At 48.5% G+C, this 20,596-nt stretch overlaps 1 protein-coding gene across 4 annotated transcripts in view; it reads right to left on the reverse strand.

The window, feature by feature from the left end:
- The window catches only part of C10H8orf33 (chromosome 10 C8orf33 homolog), a 157,148-nt gene extending 139,162 nt beyond the window's left edge, over nucleotides 1–17,986 (reverse strand). For all 4 annotated transcript variants that reach the window (XM_078662946.1, XM_078662949.1, XM_078662948.1 and 1 more), the window contains exon 1: nucleotides 17,853–17,986. The gene's annotated coding sequence lies outside the window, so the exon portion shown is untranslated. The remainder of the gene's footprint in view (nucleotides 1–17,852) is intronic.
- Between the last annotated feature and the right edge of the window lie 2,610 nt (nucleotides 17,987–20,596).

Below are 20,596 nucleotides of genomic sequence, written 5' to 3' on the forward strand. Positions count from 1 at the left end.
GGTGAACTACACGCCATTATGAATGAACTAGAATTTAACCAGTCATGCTTCAAACGTAATGTTTATTTGACAATGTTGTACAATGCCTGATCACAGCCCGAGTGTAAACCAGCAAGTCTGTTGTTTATTACCTTTGGTATGACGCTAATACCATGTGACCTTGTATATATTGCACGTCATTCAGTTTGCTCGTTCTCGTGAGAAAGCAGGTTTCACCTGCGAAACGCGTCGAGAAAAGCCGTTTGTGAATTAAACACGCTTTACAAACTTGAAGTGGCCCGGATTTCTTTCTTTCTCACAAAGGAGAGGGTTTGGCTGGAATATATATGTGAATATATACGTGTTTTTTTATAAGACTGTTATTTCTTAGAAGTTTTTATTTTAATCTTTGGCTAGGTTGCGAATTTGTAAATTCTTTTAAAGATATGTTTTATATCTAAATAAAGATTATTATTATTATTATTATCACTCAGCTGGGGCAAGGTGGTGTAATCACTCCTTGCTTGGATATAGTATACCTATATCTAAACCTATATCTGGACACATATATACCTATCAGTCACTCCTAGGGCAGGCCTTAACAATCCTGGAGGCAGAGTGCTTGGTTTTATGTGAGATGGTGCTCTAGCATGAGCTGAGCCTGTCTGCAGTGTTCGGAACCATTTCCTTACTGCTGTTCCAGTGATACTGCCATACCATATACTCTTAAGTGCATTATAATCCTCGCGGTTAATGCTAACTTTGGTTTGGCTTTATCAAAACCTGTCGTGTTTGGTGTCATACACTTTGGAATACTACCCCCTCGCCAGTTCTGGCGACGGGGGTAGCATTCCAACCTTCTAGAGGGAGAAGACATGTTACTTTACTGAAAACGCGGTTAATCCTAACCAGAGCCCCAGCATCACAAATACTGCTGCCACAGACACGAGTCTGGCCTCCTGCTGCTGACCGAAACTTGGCAGAGGACGCTTGATCAAAGGATCTCCTGTCACAGGGAGGTGTCACATATAATGTAAAGGGTTGTTCCTACGGTGGCCATATATTTCAATTGTTGGTGTACATCTATAAATTTCAAAGGTTGGTGACAGAAAGGAATTATTCTAAACAGGAGTTATTCAAAAAATATACTTTATTTTTCATTTTTTTAAATTCATATAAATACTGTTTTGGATTAAAGAGTTCATAAAAAATGTATCTGTTTATTTCAAAGAGAGAAATTGTTACTTCATAATTAAGGTCAGAAATAACACAAATAGATCATAAATATAAATAACAAGAAACCATATCATAAGAAAAATACCCCTTGGTAACAACCAAACCAATGAACCTACTCACATACTAGCACTCATACCACAATCAAATCACATACTCAAATGAAGAAAAGGAACTGGGTTATAGTTAGCAAGTTCACAATGCTATTGTTAGGGCCCCAAGATGTAATTTTCGGCCCTTGCAGCAGGTCTACGCGCGTTTCGGCGGCTCTAGGCCACCTTAATCAGGACCTTTTTCATCATGTTTGAACAAGTACCAGGGGATCTGCAAAATATACATAAAAGAGAAAAAAATATATATTCTGTCACCACACCAACGTCACCATATAAGAATAATTCATAAAAAATTAATTCACTGATCAGTTTAACTACAGGAGCTCATCACCGTGACCATAGTCTACAAAATATACACATTTCTAATCGTGTCTACACATTAAAATTCTTTTCATAGTACCAACAAAGCAAAGCAAACTGTATCACAGATAGCGTTCTCAAGGGTCAAAGCAGAAATGACAGAAATTATCATTTTGCAAAAAGGATTTTGGCACTGTATTAAGACACATCGTAGCACACAATATCTAAATCTCAATCTACTTACAATGAAACTTAAGGATATCCTATCGCCTGAGATTATGGAGGTGGAATCATGGGTAGGATAGAAATAGACTCACAGCATCTGCATGGAAGGTTAAGAAAGGCTTTAATTTGAATTGCTAAGGGGAAACTGGCTGAGGCTCAAGTGTTTTCCAGAATGGAAAACTTACCAATAACACCGCTCACGGTGGAGTCAGAAAACGTAAAAACTTCAAAGCTTCATGTCAGCAGTTGGTAAGCACTTCATCTCATCTCAGTGGCTGCAAGAAAAATTATTTATACCACGATGTAATAACTGTCCATTAGACTTGTCAAGGGTAATGAATTAGTTTATATGTTGTATCTAGTTGCACCTTTTTAATGATATCGCTTTTTTGAAGCCCAATTTAACGTAGCCGAGATGGTAATTGGGTTTTCGTACTACTCAATCTTCAAGGCATGCACATTTGTAACTGGTGCCGAGATATTAAGACTCAAATTTGCTCAGCCGACGAGGGGATTGAATTTCGTTAATTCATAATCTAAGGTGAAAAGAAAAAATAGAATTCTAAATTAAACGAGGGAATACACTTAATAATTGCATAGTTGCATCCAACAGGGTGATGACTACACAGTTGTGTTAATGCGCGTTCTTACTTTGATATGCGACGAAAGTCCATACCATAGATTGCAGGTATTCCAAAATTCAGCGACCCTGAAATGTGAAAATATATGGATATGTTTACTCAAAAAAGAAAGAGGACGGGGACGACATGGGATATGTAAACGATGTCTCATTGTTTTAGTTTAGTGTGGTGACAGAATATATATTTTTTCTCTTTTATGTATATTTTGCAGATCCCCTGGTACTTGTTCAAACATGATGAAAATGGTCCTGATGAAGGTGGCCTAGAGCCGCTGAAACGCGCGTAGACCTGCTGCAAGGGCCGAAAATTACATCTTGGGGCCCTAACAATAGCATTGTGAACTTGCTAACTATAACCCAGTTCCTTTTCTTCATTTGAGTATGTGATTTGATTGTGGTATGAGTGCTAGTATGTGAGTAGGTTCATTGGTTTGGTTGTTACCAAGGGGTATTTTTCTTATGATATGGTTTCTTGTTATTTATATTTATGATCTATTTGTGTTATTTCTGACCTTAATTATGAAGTAAGAATTTCTCTCTTTGAAATAAACAGATACATTTTTTATGAACTCTTTAATCCAAAACAGTATTTATATGAATTTAAAAAAATGAAAAATAAAGTATATTTTTTTGAATAACTCCTGTTTAGAATAATTCCTTTCTGTCACCAACCTTTGAAATTTATAGATGTACACCAACAATTGAAATATATGGCCACCGTAGGAACAACCCTTTACATTATATGTGTTTCTGTTCCCCTCTGTTCCTTGGCCACATCTTGCTCTCTTGAGGGGGTCTCATTGTACATGCTGACAGGGAGGTGTCACACCACCCCAGACAGGAGATAGTGGATTGTAGCAGGGAGGGTTGAAAGAAACTAGACACTGCCTGGGGCGCACAAGGTGTCCCTGGGCATATTCCAGTCAAACCGGTTCTGGGGCCATCCTGCCCCAGTCCTGGCGGCAAACTGGACAAAGGGAAAGGGGTGTAACCACCCCCTTCCTGGGTCCCACCCATAGGAGGGACCTAGCAGGTAATCCAGCCCCCAGATTTGGAATATAGGTGGGAGCAGTGCCAATGCACATCATATTATCCTGACTGAAACTTATGAAACAAAACTCTGGACCCTTCGACATCCTACTCGACGTAGAAGACTGAAGAATCTCCCTTGTGGTCAAGGAGTGACCACCCTGTGCAAACAGGCACCATCCAGCACCTCGACGTTTGCTTTGTTGCAGTTCCCGCCGGAACTCGAGCGACAGAGATCGACAAGAGCCAGCTTTCCTGCCTTCTAACAGCCCGATCCACAGTCTATGCAGAGCTGAGACCCGTGGACGCGACCTGAAGCGTGGGAGCGGCCATCTTGGAAAAACCACATAGCGCTGACCATGCAGCATCCGAGGCTCCCTCGAAGCTGTGCATTGGAGTTTGAGAAGCTCCAGCCCCGAGCAGCTTTTGCACCGAAGCTCACCCCTCCACACTCGACGAGTGCTGCATGGGGCCCTTTTGCATTTTCCTGCTCGAAGCGTTGGTCCGGTCGCTTGCCTGTTGGCTAGTGGCCCCAGAACCGACGAAACCTAAGAATTTACACAGCTGGTCTGGTTGCTCCAGACTGGCCCTCGCTCCCCTGAAAAGGAGCACCCGCTCTGACCTTGCTGGTCCGAGTATTAAGAGATCTTCGAATCTTGCGTGGGTTGCCTTTGCCAAGGCTTGTTGACTCCGATCCGGAAGCCGACAGCGCCGACAGCGAGAGCCTTCGTGGGACAGCTCGTGATCCACTCCAGGACATCCTTGGTGCCCCAGAGTCCACGTGGCAGCGGAGACAAGCTTCACGACATCAACCTGACTGCGCCCGACATCCCCTGGTTCCTTCCTGGTTCCTTCCTGATCACTGGCTAGTGACCCAGACTCTGTCCCCTCTGCTTTCAGGTACTCTACATCTTCGATCCACCCTTGGATCGCACCGGACACTTCTCTTCTGGACGCCTGCAGCATCTTCATCTTCAGGCACCCTAGATCTTCGTGACGAAACCCGACACATCTTTGCACCTGTGCACCCGCTTCCTGTGGGTGAGGTAACTCTTGAACGCCGGTGCTCCTGTAGTGGTTTACACCTCTAGTGTCTAAGTCTAAAGTTTTGTCCTTCTAGTCCAGTCGGAAGACTCTTAAAACTGTAACTCGATAACTTTTACGCACCATTGCCTTTGCATTGGTGCATGCGTGTGCTTTCTGGACTGCACCCGAATCCCGCGGGCTACTCCCGTCCTAACTGCTGTTAGTCCAGTGTAGTCCCAGCGATTCCCAAGGCCCTAGGCCTTACCCCCGATCGATTAGTGATTCTTATACCACTTTTTTGATATATGGTTTGAGTGGCCACCGGCCTCATCCATAAACGTGCAACTTGTATATGTTATATTGTGCTTTTGTTTAAACGCTTGTGCTTCATTGCTCATAAAGAGTAGTGGGGATTAGTCTGAGAATAAATACATATATTTTTATAATATATAACTTGTGTGGTGTCCTTTTATTTGATATTACAGGATTGCATATGGTAAAACAGCTGGCTTCACATGTCCTCTTGAGTTAAGCCTTTAGGCTGCTTAGTCCTTGCTACCACTAGGATAGCTTGTCTTTAAGGTTGACTTACAACCACCACCATATGGGATTGTTTGGACTGATACAGGGTGCCCACAGAACTGTGGACATCATCAGGCCAACTTCTCACATCCCGTTAGATTTGGAACCTGTAAAAAGATGCACATTGGCTGCTAACCAGCTGATAATTTGATCTCTTCGTCTAAGCCTCGAGCATGTAATGGCAGGCCCATCTCCGATCGGAGAGGTGCCCATACTTTTAAAGTCTCTTGCAAAGGAACCGTAATGATTATATATTTCTGAACCGTAATGATTATATATTTCTATCTATACAGCTGTGGCCCTCCCTTGTAGATATGGTGGTAAATGAGTGCCAGGATAGCGATTATAATGCACTCAATATGACCCTTAAGGGGTTGTGGCTCAAGACCGGCTGGGTGGGCCCTCCAAGTTAGTTGGTGAGTTGACCCTCTCAAACAACAAGTGGGCTTTAGAATCAATCATTTTTATTGTGCTGCACAACAATTCAAAACACAGCTCAGCTGTCTACATCCGCTGGCCGGCAGAGCGAGGACCAGAGGCATTAGACACAGCGTTCGGGACTACACCCCGGAGGGCGACCCCGCGAAGTAAGATGGTATGCCTTCATGAGCAGCCAGTGCAGGTGCAAAGCTGCCGCTTCTAAGTACAAGAAAAAGAACAAACAAAGACAAGGACCCCCCCTTCCCCCGCCACTGAAACTACCCCCCTACCACCCACCTCCACCCTCAGTCTCTCCTTTCTCCTCTTACTCTCCACCACCCCTAGGTACCTCCTCAGCACTGCTCAGCCCACCTTAGCAGGCCCCCAAGGCTCCAGCGGAATAAGTTGAATAATTTGTAGGTACTTCGGGCAGGTAACCTCCCTCAAGTCCCTAGATAGAAGATGCAGGAATGGGCCCCAAAGTTCTGCATATTACGCTCCCTTTCCCTCCACACTCAGCGATAGCCGCTCCATAGCTAAAAGATGCCACAGTCTTTGAATCCAGTCCCTCTGGTCAGGTGAGTCCGGGGAACCCCACTGCGCAAGAAAGACTAGACGCGCAGCAAGCAAGGCTAGGGAAATTGGTCTACTCCTCAGCGAGCACAGAGGTAACGATTTGACATATGGAAGCCCTAATAGCACATGCTCAGATGCTCTAGGGAACGTGATCTGAAAAGCGTCGTCCAAGTCATCTTGGACCACCTTCCAATATCGCTCTAGTTTCGGACAGTGCCACAGAAGATGCGTCAAGGTGCCTGGGCCACCACACCCCCTCCAAAAGAGGCCCGAGCTCATCCCATTCCAAGCTTTAATACGAGCTGGGGTATAATACCAATAAGCAACCACCTTATAGGCGGACTCAGTGCCTGCTATGTTGGCAGTGGTGTGGTGCGCCCGATAGAAAACCTGGTCCCATTCCTTAAGCGATAGCGGGCACCCCAGCTCTGTCTCCCAGCGAACCTGCACTTTCGTACGTGAGGCCTTGGGACGCGTCATAATCATTGCATACAGATCAGATATGAGCTTGCGATCATCTTTCTTGCATACTATCCCATTTTTCAAAAGCCGTCAAAGGAGAGGACATAGACGCAATGTTAGAAGGCCGAGTAACCCAATGAGCCACTTGCGAATAAGGAACGGCATCAGACTCCGCGAGGGAGAAGTAGTCCCTACAAAGCCGGAGAAACGGGATTAAGTCATCAAGGTCAAAGAGGGAGCCCACTCTCTTACAACCCTCTTCCCTCCAGCGCCGAAAGATCGGGGACGCACATCCCGGGGGGAAATCCGGATTATCCACAATAGGCGTCATAGGGGACGGTAAAGTAGTCCAACCCTTGCGCCGCGCCAATTGATCCCAGGCCTTCAGTGTCGGTGACGTCACCGGTGAGGAATAAAGACCCCAAGCCCTGTGATTACGGGGAAGCCACAACTCGTGCCAAATATTACGCCCCGCTACCGTTTGATCCATGAAGTCCAATGTTTGCTGGACCAAGGCCTATTCCATTCCAGGACAAACCGCAAGCATGTCGTCTGAAAGTATGCCTTCAGCAGGGGGAAGCCTATCCCACCGCTGGACTTAGGAGCCATGATGAGTGATAGGGTGAGCCGCGGTCTCCTTTGACCCATAGAAACTTATTAAGGAACCCCTGTAGCTTCTGGAGGGCACCTGGCGGAGGGGTCATGGGGAGCATCTGGAAGAGATACAGAATACAGGGAAGCACCGTCATTTTGATTGCTGCCAGCCTACCATACCAGGACAAATTAAGGCGGGACCAGTCGGACAGTGATTTGGCCACCTGGTCCACCATCAGCTTGTAATTAAGAAAAGCTGTTTTTGCTATGGTTGGGGGTGAGACGAATTCCCAGATACGTAACATCGGAATGTATCCACTGATAGGCAAAGTCCTGCTGCAAATCCTGCACCTCAGCAGCAGGGACGGATATATTAAGGATCTGCGATTTGGAGAAGTTAACTTTGAACCCCGCTACCCTGCCGAATTCGAGAAGCTACGCCGACAGGTGCCTCAGTGAAGAGTGGGGCTGCGTGAGCGAGAGGATCACGTCATCAGCATACTAGCTAATTTTGTGTGTGTCCTTGCCGAACCGGATCCCCGCAATACCCCCGTTAGACCTTACCCGCTGAGCAAAAGGTTCCATATAGAGCGCAAAAAGCAACGGGGATAGGGGTCGCCCCTCCCGTGTCCCTCTGGTAATAGGAAAAAGGGCGGATCGGCACCCATTTACCCTCACCGCCGCCTTCGGAGCCGTCTACATGGCACCTCTCGCTCGCATCGCCCGACATCACGAACTCAACATAATCTCCTACGCGAACGACACGCAACTGATCCTCTCCCTCACCGAGGAACCCCTCACCGCCAAATCCAACCTCCACCAGGGAATGAAGGCCGTCGCCGACTGGATGGAGGATAGCCACCTTAAGCTGAACACAGACAAGACGGAGATCCTCATCCTCGGGCCCAACCCCTCAGCATGGGACGACTCCTGGTGGCCCGCAGCGCTGGGGACACCCCCCGCACCTACCAACAATGCATGCAACCTGGGAATCATCCTCAACTCGAAACTCACCATGACCAAACAAGTCAACGCTGTTTCCTCCACCTGCTTCAACACCCTCCGTATGCTCCGCAAGATCTACAGATGGATCCCGACAGACACAAGGAAAACAGTCAAAACAGTCGCACAGGCCCTAGTCAGCAGCAGACTCGACTACGGAAACGCCCTCTACGCCGGAGCCCCGACCAAGCTCATCAACAGACTGCAAAGAATCCAGAATGCCTCTGCACGCTTGATCCTAGACGTCCCGCGCCGCGACCACATCAACCCCCACCTGAGGAACCTGCACTGGCTCCCCGCCGACAAAAGAATCTCCTTCAAGCTCCTGATCCACGCACACAAGGCACTCCACAAGACCGGCCCAGCCTATCTCAACAGTCGACTCTCCTTCTACGTACCCAACAGGAACCTCCGCTCCGCAGACCTCTCCCTGGCCACCGTCCCACGCATCCGCAGAACCACAGCCTGAGGCAGATCCTTCTCCCACCGCGCCGCCAAGACCTGGAACACTCTCCCCCTCAACCTATGACAAACCGAAGACCTTCTAACCTTCAGGAGACTGCTCAAGACCTGGCTGTTCGACCAGTAGCAACAGCACCCCACTCCAATCCCCGTCCTCAGCGCCTTGAAACCCTTGCGGGTACGTAGTGTGCTTTACAAATTATTTGATTGATTGATACAGGCAGCTGACCCACCGCACAAAGTTATCCCCAGACCGAAGGCCTTCAATACCGCAAACAGATACTTCCAGTCTACGCGGTCAAAGGCCTTCTCCGCCTCTATAGATAAGAAGAAGGCCTGTGTGCGGGAATGGTGGACCATGTCCATGAGGTGTAGGAGCCGTTTAGTGTTATCCCCCCCTTGTTGCGTTGGAATAAAGCCCACCTGGTCAGGGTCTATGACGCCATCTATCAACAGGCTCGGTTGCACTGCCAGGATACTGGCAAATAGCTTAGCATCAATATTGAGGAGCAAGATCGGGCGATACGATCCACACTCCGCAGGATCCTTCCCGGGCTTGGGGATGGCCGTAATGGCTGCCTCCAACATGGAAGGGGTCACCTCCCCCACCTCTAAAAAGGAGTTGAAAAGGCGCATTAAAAAAAGGAGCCCCCTCCACACAAAAGGTTTCGTAAAAAATGGCAGAGAAGCCATCCGGCCCCGGGGATTTGGCCAGTTTCAGGCGTGCAATCGCAGATATGACCGCCTCAATACGTATCGCAGCCTCCAGAGCATCCGCTGATGTCCTAATAAAAGGTGTAACATCGCAGGATGCCAGATAGGCTGCCTCCCGCTCAGAGTCCGATGCCTTCCCCTGATACAAGGTCTGATAGAACTGCCGAAAGGATTCTACGATAAGGGAGTTGGTGGTGTGTTCCACTGATTGAGAGTCCCTAATGGATTGAATGGCTGATTGCTGCGCTCGCGCCCTCAACCTGTGCGCCAACATCTGGCCCCCCCCTTGTCTCCGCTAAGGTAGAATTTGTGCCGCAGGCGCAAAAGGGCGTGCTCCGCTCTATCCAAATCAAGGTGCTTCAGCATGCGTTTCTTCATCTCCAATTCCCTCCATACGCGCGGGCCCCTGTCGCCTTAAGTATCGCTTCCAGGTCGCCTACCTCCTTCTCCAATTCCCCGCACTTCTCCCTGCGCACCCGGACATATGTCGCAGACAGCGCAATAAACTCCCCCCCACCAGCTTGAGGGCCTCCCACGCTGAAGCTAAGGATATGCCATCCTGATAATTGCTAGCGAAATACTGGGTGATAGCATACCGGATTCGAGTGACTACTGACTCCGGATTGCTAGAGATAATCTCGGAGACGCCAGCCAGACGACGGTGGGCGCTGACCACAACAGGTAAGCATGACCGAGATAAGTGCATGATCCGACAGGGAGCGTGGGGTGATAGTTGCTGCTGACGAATGGGGCAAAAGAGAGGACGTAGCCAAGAAATGGTCTAAACACGCATAATTTTTATGGGCCGTGGAGTAATAAGTGTAATCCCTTTCGAGGGGGTGTTCGACCCTACACACATCATGCAGCCAACCTTCCAGCAACCATTGCCTCCCCCCTGCGACAGGGCCCCCTACCTGATGTGACCTCAAGTCAGACCTATCCAACCCCACGTCCATTACTATATTCAGATCCCCCCCCCCCCCACGAGTACATGCGAGTCTGGAGAAGCTAACACCTCGGATAGAGCTGCCTTCAGGAAGGACTCTTGGTGGTCGTTTGGTGCATACAGTGACCCCACTGTCAAGGTTGTGTCCCCCCATTGCACCCGGACAGCCACAAACCGCCCTCTGATGTCAACCACCTGGAATAGGATCTTACAATGCGCCCGCGCACTAAAGAGAATAGCTACCCCATGTTTCTTCGCTGGACCCGCAGACCAAACTTGCACAGGAAACCGCCTGTCCTTCATCCTCCTAATATCCCTAGATAGGAGATGAGTCTCCTGCAACAGGCACACATCCCCGTCAGCATTCTCCAACAAGGAAATGATGGCTGCACGCATGACAGGGTTATTCAGGCCCCTAACATTCAGACTTACAACCTTCAGATCTCTACCCATGACCCCTAAGAGGGAGGGAAGTGCCAATGCAACATCCTAGGACCGGAGCACTAAAGGAAGCGCAGAAAGCGAGCAGCAGGCCCGGCCTACAATGAACTACCCTGAGAACTGATGCGGACCCCCAAAAACAACCCAAGACCCAAAAACAGCCCCCTAAACTCCCACAAAAATACCGAACCACAGGAACCAAGAAAAATGGCAAAAGTCTTTCAAGTTGACAAGAGTCCGGCAGATGAATCAATCAATCTGTAGGAAAAACGTGGCGCCATCCCAGAACCACACCCAGCCCTGATACAGGGCACCCCCACCACACAAGGACCAAAAGTAGAGTGGAAACCCCATTCTCACCCCCCCCCCCCCCCCATGTCCCACCTCCGGCGCCGCAGTAGAGTCCGACCTGTGCCAGGCAAGCAATCCTCAAGGGACATTCTCATTGTCGGTCACCAGCGCCACTGAAGAGACCGCCGCCTCCCTCTCCAATAGGCTCGCAGATAGGTCAGGCTTCATCAGAGGAGGCGATCTTCCAACACTCTGCCACTCCCTGGAGCGTCTGCGCTGCCGAGAAGGTGACCCGCCTGATTCGGCCTGAGCAGCAGACCTCTCCAATCCTAGCGTCTCATAAGCTGCCTCCAGCGATCGGATCTGCAGAAGCTTACCCTTGAACTTAAAGATGAGGCAAAACGGGTGCCCCCATGAGTGGGGATGCCCTGTTCTCACAAATGGGCCGTAATATGTCGGAAGCTTCGGCGTTTGACAAGAGTGGAGGCCGCCAGATCTTGAAAGAGAGAGGGTTGGTGCCCCCGGAACTGCACCGGATTGAGGTTTCGCGCTTTACGGAGAATCCGTTCCTTGAGCTGAAAATCATGCACGCATACCAAGATGTCCGGCGGGGGAGCTTTGGCACCTCTCGGCAGACCAACACGATGCACGCGATCTAGTTGAATGTCCAGCTCATCCCCCTCATCAAGGATTTGTCGGAACAACGCCTCCACATACTCCCGCAGACTGACCCCTTCCCCTTTCCACGGAACCGCACGAATTCTAATATTGTTTCTTCGGGAGCGGTTTTCTAAATCCTCGGTGTGTGCCTGCAGGTCCAGTTTTTGCTCTGTGAGGCGGAGGATGTCCTGCTGAAGTTGATGAACCTCATTGACAGAACTCAGGTCATGTTCCTCCAGGGTCGCCACCCGGTCCCCAATAGCGTCTACATCTCGCTGCATTTCCCTCACGTCAGAAGAGAGTTGGGGACGGAGTTCTAAGATGTCCTCCTTAATGGCAGCAAAAAGCTCCAACATAAAGGCCTTAGTCGCGGGCGCATCCACATCCTCAGGCGGCGGGGATTGGCCATCTGACTGCAAGACAGTCCGACCCACCGCTTTCTGTAGCGTGTCTTTCAGGGCTTTATCCTTCTTACCCCTGTTAGCTGACATCCTGGCGCCACGGAGGGCCCAACAGGGCGCAAACAGGGTCCAGCAGCGCCTGGTCTCCCCCCCGACAGCTCACAGCTGAAAGACGCCGCCCGCCGACACACAGGCCGAAGGCGCACTCTCCTCCGTCTGACGGTCTCCTCAGCTCAGCAGCGCCATCGCAGAACAGCCCCGGGCCCCAGCACCACCGATCACACCAGACCGTTCAGGTGCAGGGCCCCGCTCCCGTCTCTTCTGCCCAGGAAGTAACGTCACTCCCCAACCCAGGGTATCCACAGGCAGCACCCTCAGCAGGGAAATAAGCATGGCGGCGAGGCTCCTCACACCAGTTCCCAGGCCGGGTCTAGGCCCCACCAGCCTCACAGCCAGGTGCCCACCAGGCCCCCGACCACTCCTCCACACCGCCCACGGATCTCCTTACGGGCGCCTCAGGAAGTTGCCTGCCAATGCCCCCCCTCCGCCGCAGGCAAAGCTCCAGTGGGTTACCGCTGCAATCCCCAAATCTCCGCAGATTCCGCTGGCCTCCGACAAGCGGAGGAAAGCAAAAGCAGGAAAGCACCGCCTGCCGAAATACGGGCCGACAGGGGAACCTGCACCAGCCCTGCGATCACCGTGCTCAGGGCAAGAAGGGGCCCCCTGCTGCACCGCCCGTTGATACACGGGCCGATGCTAGGCACTGCAAGGCTCCTAGGATATCAGGCCCAGCCAACAAAGTCCGGAGCCACCCAGCCCCGAGAGCAGCCAAAATCCGGGGGGGGACGCCGCACGCACCACCAGAGTCGGGGCCCCATCACCACTCGCGAGGGCCCCGCACCGTCCGCCGGACCGAGCTCCAGGCCCCCAGGCAGCCGTCCCTCCACTCCTCACCTCTTGCCAAAGCGGGCCTTCAGGAGCGAGCAACCTCGCCCGGGTTGCCACAATGCGGGAGCATACGCCTGCCCAACGGTGGTCTCGACCACCGCCTTCTCGGCTGGCGCCCGAGCGGCCTCCGGGCACACCAACTCCCCAGGCACGGCGCCACACTCCGGGCCAACTCCACGAGGCAGGGCGGCAACTCACAGCGGCCGAGGCGTCACTCTGCAACGCACAGGCCTCCACTTCCCGTACCACGAAGCCCGCCAGCCCTAGCAGTGTCAGGGCCGCACCGCACAGAACATCGAGGCTCCCCCACGAAGCTCGGAAATAGGGGCACCACTGGACTCAGGACGACGTGTGGACACACCATCTGCAGCGTGGATGGGCACCAGGAAGGGCGATTTACAAAACAAAATGTCAGGCTGTGCCGGAAGGACAGGGAAGCACGTCCTACTCCGCCTCCATCTTGGCCACGTCCCCCCCAACAAGTGGGCTTTAAAATAGGAATTTGTTTGCAAGGATCTTAATGTGCTGGCATTGATTTACACACAGGTCGCTGGCTCTCTGGAGCAATTGACTCCTAGTGGATCACGAGCCCCGGATTTTGTGTCTATACTGAATTCCCATGAAAAATTGTTCACTTGCCTTCGGGGTCTTATAAGTAAGGATGGTAGCAAGGCCAAAAACAACATTTTTCTTGGTCATCGTTTGATAATTACTGTAGAAAGACCAGAACCACTCTCAATCAGAGAATAAAAGTAGGGAATAGAACCGATATCTCAAGGGCTAGGAAAAACTACAAAGACGCGCTGACTTTTGCATGGGATCTCAGGCTGAGGGAGGACCTGGGGAATAGTGGCCCACAGTAGCCATTATGCTGCTACTTGAATTGATCAGCAGCATAAATGTTGGGACCCCCTCTAAAGTTCATTTATGACCAGGTAAGTGAGTAAGTATGTATGTTGACAAGTGTGTGTGGGACAGGATCTTTGCTCTTCTTTGTTGAAACTTTTATCTCTATGTACACACTACTTTGTAGAAATAATAGAATTGTCTATCGAATTTTAAATGGTGGAAATTATATGTTTAACTAATGAATCTATGAATTTATATGAAAAGATAATAAATAATAAAAAAGAAAAAAAGTTTCTCACTTTGAGATAATGAGAAAATAAATAAAAATCAAGAATGAGAAATATTGTGTACCTGTGTTTATCTGAAGGCTGATTGATTAATTCTATGAGCTACGCCACATGAGAAAAAATGATTAGACCATGAGGGAACTTTATTATGTTTTGTTAGCTACTTGAATTGATTACAACTTACAACCTGCGACTGAGGTGGATCACTACCAGAAGGTTTATGCAGCTAATTCGATCCCGTGGTTAGAGATACAGAAGATGCTTCAGTTTCCTCAGTAAGAGAAGCCACTTTGTTGACATTTTGGATGCAATAAAATGATTCCTCTTCACAAAGCCCCTAGCCCTGATTCCATCCCTGGTGATTTGTTTCAATCTGAACCTCTTGTTTGGGCCCCCTATTTTTATTTGCTTTTCCATTTCATCTTGAATGGTTGCCGCGATTCCGGGTTCTTGGCAGGCTGCTGAGATTGTTCCGATATATAAAAAGGGCGGTAAAGGCAACCCAGGACACTATTGGACAATCAGCCTTATTGATGCCTCTAAGAAATGATTTACCCATTTTATCTTAGGGAAATTGATGGAGTGGGTCCCAGAGAACTCTGCCTCCTCATATATGCAGGCAGGCTTTAGGAATATGGTTAGCATCGTTTTTTTTCTCTCCAAACTTTATTATTCATTTTATAATAAGAAGAATGGATTGATAATGATACAGCATGAAGGAGCATGCCAAAGGTGTGATTGGCAATACTTGGTACAGGCATCAGAGGTAAAAAGGCACAATAGGGATACCTAATCATTCGGAAGTATAACATAGTGACACACCAATGACACCCAGGCCACTTTTTGCTGGAATCACCTCTCTTGCCTCCCATCTTGATATGGTTAGTATAGTTGATAAGATTTTATGATTTTGCAGTACATACTGTAAAACTGTACTGCTAGACAGGGGGCAATTATATGTGGTATTTGTTGGCCTAGGATCAGCTTTGTGATTGGATTACTAGGGCCAAACTGGGGAGTTTTGAATCAGATGGGTGTCCCTGCTAACCTGTTTTACTTTATTTGCGTGCTTTAAATGCTGCTCATGTCAGATATGGCTGCAAAAGCGAGCTTACAGACCTCTTTAAGATCGAGAGTGGTGTTCAACAGTGGTGTGTTCTGGAACAGACACTGTTCACACTTTACATCAATGACCTAGTAAAGGAACTAGTTTCCATTTCTTTCGTTCCCATTGAATGTCTATGAGAACCCGCGTGTGTGTTTAGACACTGCACACGCCTCCCGTGGGCCTCCTGCTTCCTAACCTTTGGTAGTACAGCGTAGCCCCAGCGTTTCCCTAGGCCTATCCTTTGTTCGTGACATGGTTCTTATACCACTATTTTAGTATATGGTTTTACGTGCCCCTAGGGCCCTACTGTATATTGTGCAACTTATTGTATGATAATTAAGTATCTTGTTATGTGCTTGTGCCTCTTACCTCATAAAGAGTTCAGAGGGGTTGTGTTAGAAATAAATACATATATATAGTATATATAACCTGTGTGGTGTCCTTTCATTTAGTATTAAAGGGGTTACATATGGTAAAACAGCTTGCTTCACATGCTCTCTGAAGTTTTAGCCTAAGACTGCTTTGTCCATGCTACCACTAGGATAGCTGGTCTATAAGGTTGACTTTACAACCATCACCATAAGGGTTGTTTGGACATGCCACCCTGGCCTGTTTGGACTGGTGCAAGGTGCTCACTAGAATAGTGAACATCATATACCAGGCCAACTTCTCACAAACTGCAGCTAGCGTTGATAAATAGGTTGGATTGGAAGGAAGTTCTTTGTGACATGTTATGGGCTATAAGAACGACTGCTCATGTCAGTAAGGCTATGTCTCCATTTTCATTGTTAAGAGGCAGGGTGGCATGTACCTGGTTCAACAGGGAATGGATTGGAAGGAAGACACTTGAATGTGTGAAGGTAGGAAAGGTGCTGTATTTGCGCAGGCATGCGCAGGAAAAATATTGCGCTAAAGAAAATGGTCGTGAAAGAGAAATTGATGGGAGGGTTGGTGATCTGGTCAGGGCTGTCATCCCTCGCATTGTGAGGAACGGCCAATCTAAGTTCTCTTCACCCATGGTGGTGAGGCAAGTCAAGGATCGCATGGTGGTGTTCGAGAATGTTAAAGTGTGGAGCAAAAGTATGATTGTTGTGGTACCTGGTTCTAAGGCAGAGTTTGTGTGAAAGAAAATAAATGGGTATGCAAGTGTTCGGAGGAGGGTAAGTGCAGGGATGAGGGTGGAAATTGCGTTAGTACTCCTAGAAGGAAATGTGTACCCAAGAGATTTTATGAATATATTATGTACCAATGCTGCGTACTTACTGTTGTGTTCATGCATTTTGTATCTTGTAATTTTTTTGTGAATTGGTGCCTCATTTCGTGGGCACCTCATACCTTTGTTTTCCCTGTTAGGGTTTTCTTCTATGCTTTATACTTGTGTATGATGTTTAGTTTTCTTTATTTAAAGGAAAGGGGATATATGGGGTCCGTGCGATTCCTTTTCACATTTTTCACTTTTGCTAATTTCTTAGCAGCAAACTTTTGTAAAATAAACGTTCAAGTTGACTGTCAGACTCCACTTTTCATGCCTCCGCCACTACACCTTGTCCCCCAATTTATGGGTTCCTGAAGATTTTTTTTTCATCTAGCAGTGCCATAGTAGAGCAACAGCAGCAGTGTGTAGACAAATGGACCGATGTTCGCAAATGAAACAAATACACACCCGCACATTAATTTCCAGGAATACATAGTCCTTAGTCAGTGCAAGGATTGGAACCTAGTGTGCTACCAAAGTGCGCAACCATTTTAGCACTGTTTTTTTTAATGGTGGCACAAAAACATAAGAATCTACCAATTGGTTAAAGTCTTCCCTGGTTATAAAGACACGTTTCACTATTGTTTGCTCATACGATGAAACGTTATTGAGTGCTTTGTGATATGTGTTTTGCAAGTATTTGTGTACCCAGAGTGCAGCCTGCCATGTTTCCCAGGTCCATGTGTGATGTGCTGCGCCAATTCAGGTTTTTGCTTTGAATTCTGAAAATTGTTGCAGCACTGCCAAGTTTCCCAGGTCCATGCATGATGTCCTGTTCCAGTCCGGGTTTTTGCTTTGAATTCTGGGACTTGTAGTCTTGTTTACTGCATTATAACATACTGAAAGTCCCACAATTCTAAGAAAAAAACATGAACTGGGGCAGCAGATGATCTTTTTTTCCGTTACCCACAATATGGACCGGATGGCACCCACAACAACCTTTACTCCTGCGCCTCAACCATCTCCTGCCCCTCTTCAAACCCCCCCTCATTTGGTGCACAAAATATTTACATCTCGGCAGAGCCTGCCCATTCAGTTCTCGTCATAGATGTCTGTGTCCTCATATAAAAACAACGTTCTATGTTTACACTGTGCTTCATATCGCACTTCCGCCCAATGTAAGCACTGTAAATACCAAGTGTTACAACTATCAAAATTTCGATTTTTAAGCCCACATTACCAAAGTTAAAACTAAAACTACAACTCCCAGAACGCAGCGCCCTGCTGACTGGAGAGTAAACACTGGCCTAACGTGCACGTGTTAGACAGTGACGCCCCTTCCCTGGTACTAGCAGGAGGATCCACTCACCAGGCACAGAAAGTAAGCCGTTTACCAGGCTTCTGTACTTCTGGCTTCTCATCAGGTGTCGCCAGTTATAGCTTTCTACTTCACGCTCTATTATATGCTCCGGAAGTGAATATAGAAAGTGCCTGCTGCAGAGAGACGCCGCTGACTGCGCCTGTGCGGTAAAGATAAAGCAGTAAAGCTTACCAATTGGCTGACAACCGGAAGTGCTCAAGTACGTATCCCTCTATAGCCGGTAATCAAATAGATATCGAAACTAATGGCTATTTGACGTGGCTTGCTGAGCGTTTTTACACACCATACCTTAATGCTCCCGAAGTAAGTTTGGACGCCACTTTTAAAGAACTGGCGCATTAACTTTCTACATGGAGCAAAAGCGAGGCGTGGCTCCATTGTCCAACAAACCCTGTAAAATAATGACAAAGACTATTCAACATGTATTTCTTTAACGTGCCAAGAGTTTTATTGTATATATTAGATGTTACTATTTCGTTGAGTGAAATGTATTATGATTGTTTATAAACATGAATTTGGAAACAATAATGCTCCCACCAACCCAAACACAGCAAACCAAAAGGCAAGTCAGTTGTCACGTGCTTTCTTTATAGCCTAGGTTATTTATTTATGCGTTTTTATATAGAGCGAACTTTATCTGAAGATGTCAGAGCGCGTTACAATAGAACCAGTTACATTACATAAGGACTCACCTCAGAGTGCATGAATTACATAAAAGATAAGAAACAGATAACCTCTAAACTCACATAAGAATGGTAGTAAGTACATATGTCTACTACAGATATTAGTGGTTAGAGTTACATATATTCAAGTTGCAAATCCACTCGAGATTATATTTTAAGAAAAGTTGAAGCGATTATGGTTGGCCAAATATATATTACATATTTATAGAGTATGCTCTTCCCGCCATTGCTGGGGTTTTTGCAGTGCTTGTTCAACCAGGCCTTCAGGGTGCTGTTGCACTCACGGGCGGTGATCTAGAGCCTGCAGGGATCCCCGAGCTTGTGATGACCGTAGGGGTAGAAGGCTGGGTGGTGGTGGTAGAAGGCTGGAGAAGGGGCTGTTCTTGAGCTCGTGCTGGGCGCCAACTATGGGAAGGGGGCTAGATCGGTGATGTAGTGCATATTGGCCCCATAGTTGGTGTAGTGGAGTTCGTAAATGGAGGAATGGTAGTCATTGGTTCGGTGCTCTAGGAGAGAGACAGGAGTTGTGGGAGCCAGCCAGTTTGCAGTGCGCCCTTAATGTTGAGAGACTTGGGCAGCGCAAACAGGTGGGGTGGGCAGGCATTAGTATCAGAGGAAGGAGAGACAGCCCTGATGAACGAGCCCAACCCTAGATGAGCCACAGGGTCACCATGGGGAACACTGTTGGCTCCTACAGTCGAGATGGGTCAGTCTCCAAGATGGAGGAGGGCTTCGTCTGGCTCACCTTTTGATCCTCCACCCCTCCCACCTTTCCACTTACTCACCATCTTGTTAATGTAGGCGCTCTGAATGGGGCATATGCCCTCCACGCCTACCGCCCCGATTGCCTCAATCCTCCTGGGACCCCGAAAATGGTCTAGGACGCCGGGGCCAGCCCAGTGCCACAGGAGGCCAGCAACTGAGGAGTGCAGCGGTGGGAACACCATGGCCGCCCCACTCACCCCATCACAATCTCTGGCAAGTCGTAGGAGGGCAGGGAAGCAACCGGTGTAGCGTAAGGGTCTCAGGCCGCCGTTCTGTGGAAACTAACTGGGGGGCACTACCAACCAGAATATAAGATCCTTAATTATTGCCCGGCGGTGTCGCCTCTTGAACCCACAAAGAAGTTAAACTATTGAAGAGGCAGGCGCTGGAGACTGGAAGGCAGGAAACAAGGTTTTTATTCGCTCCGGAGGAGAACACAACGAAAACGGACAGAAGGTATCGTTCTGAGGTGCTCTACCTGCATCCCTGAGGCCTGGCCTCTTATACACACGTTTATCTGTTTATTGCATGTAACACATTCTCGTTGATACTTTGAAGTACGGAAAGACATCCTCAGAATCCCCCCTTTCCCAGCCCGTTCCCACGCAAGGTTACAGTGGAAGTCCCCGCCCCGTTCACAACAGGTGATGATCATCGCGCAGCTGGATATTCCGCCGATCCACAGTGTGTGTGGGTTTCGATCGGATCTCGTGGGATGGGGGGGGCTTTGATCATCTCGGGGGTCCTTTGAGGAGGAAAGCTTTCTATTGTACGGGGAGGGGCAAGGGATTGGTATCGGCAGAGCTGGGTGTCGGCCTGGGAACGGGGAAGACAAACGGGCACACGGGGAAATGGGGTTTGCATCAAAGGGCCGGGGATCATAAATGGGAAGAAGGGAGGTGTCGCGCTGGGAACAGGACGAGGGTCTGGGGCAGAGCAGCGCTGAAGAGGGGTTTTATGATTCGCGGCAGGTGCAGGCGGGGGGGTTGTCAGTATGCGGGGGATGCCGGCGAAGTTAGGAATGGGAGAGAGGCGCGCTGGCTCTCGGCGGGAGCAGGGAAGCCATGGTGTTCAAAATGGCGGCTGTTTTACGCGCACAAAAAGGTTAAGGAGAGCAAGAGGGCGCCGATAATGTTGACGGTTTCAGCCTAACTTTCAACAGTCCTCCCTTTTCAACATATCTAGCCAACTTGCTTACTCAATGTCAATTTTCATCAAATTCCTAACTTCGGTATCATACAATGCTCTCATATGTTCGCTTCCAATGTCCACAGTTTTGGAAAA

The sequence above is a fragment of the Lissotriton helveticus genome, chromosome 10 (assembly GCF_964261635.1).
Source record: "Lissotriton helveticus chromosome 10, aLisHel1.1, whole genome shotgun sequence".
Classification (NCBI taxonomy): Eukaryota; Metazoa; Chordata; class Amphibia; order Caudata; family Salamandridae; genus Lissotriton; species Lissotriton helveticus.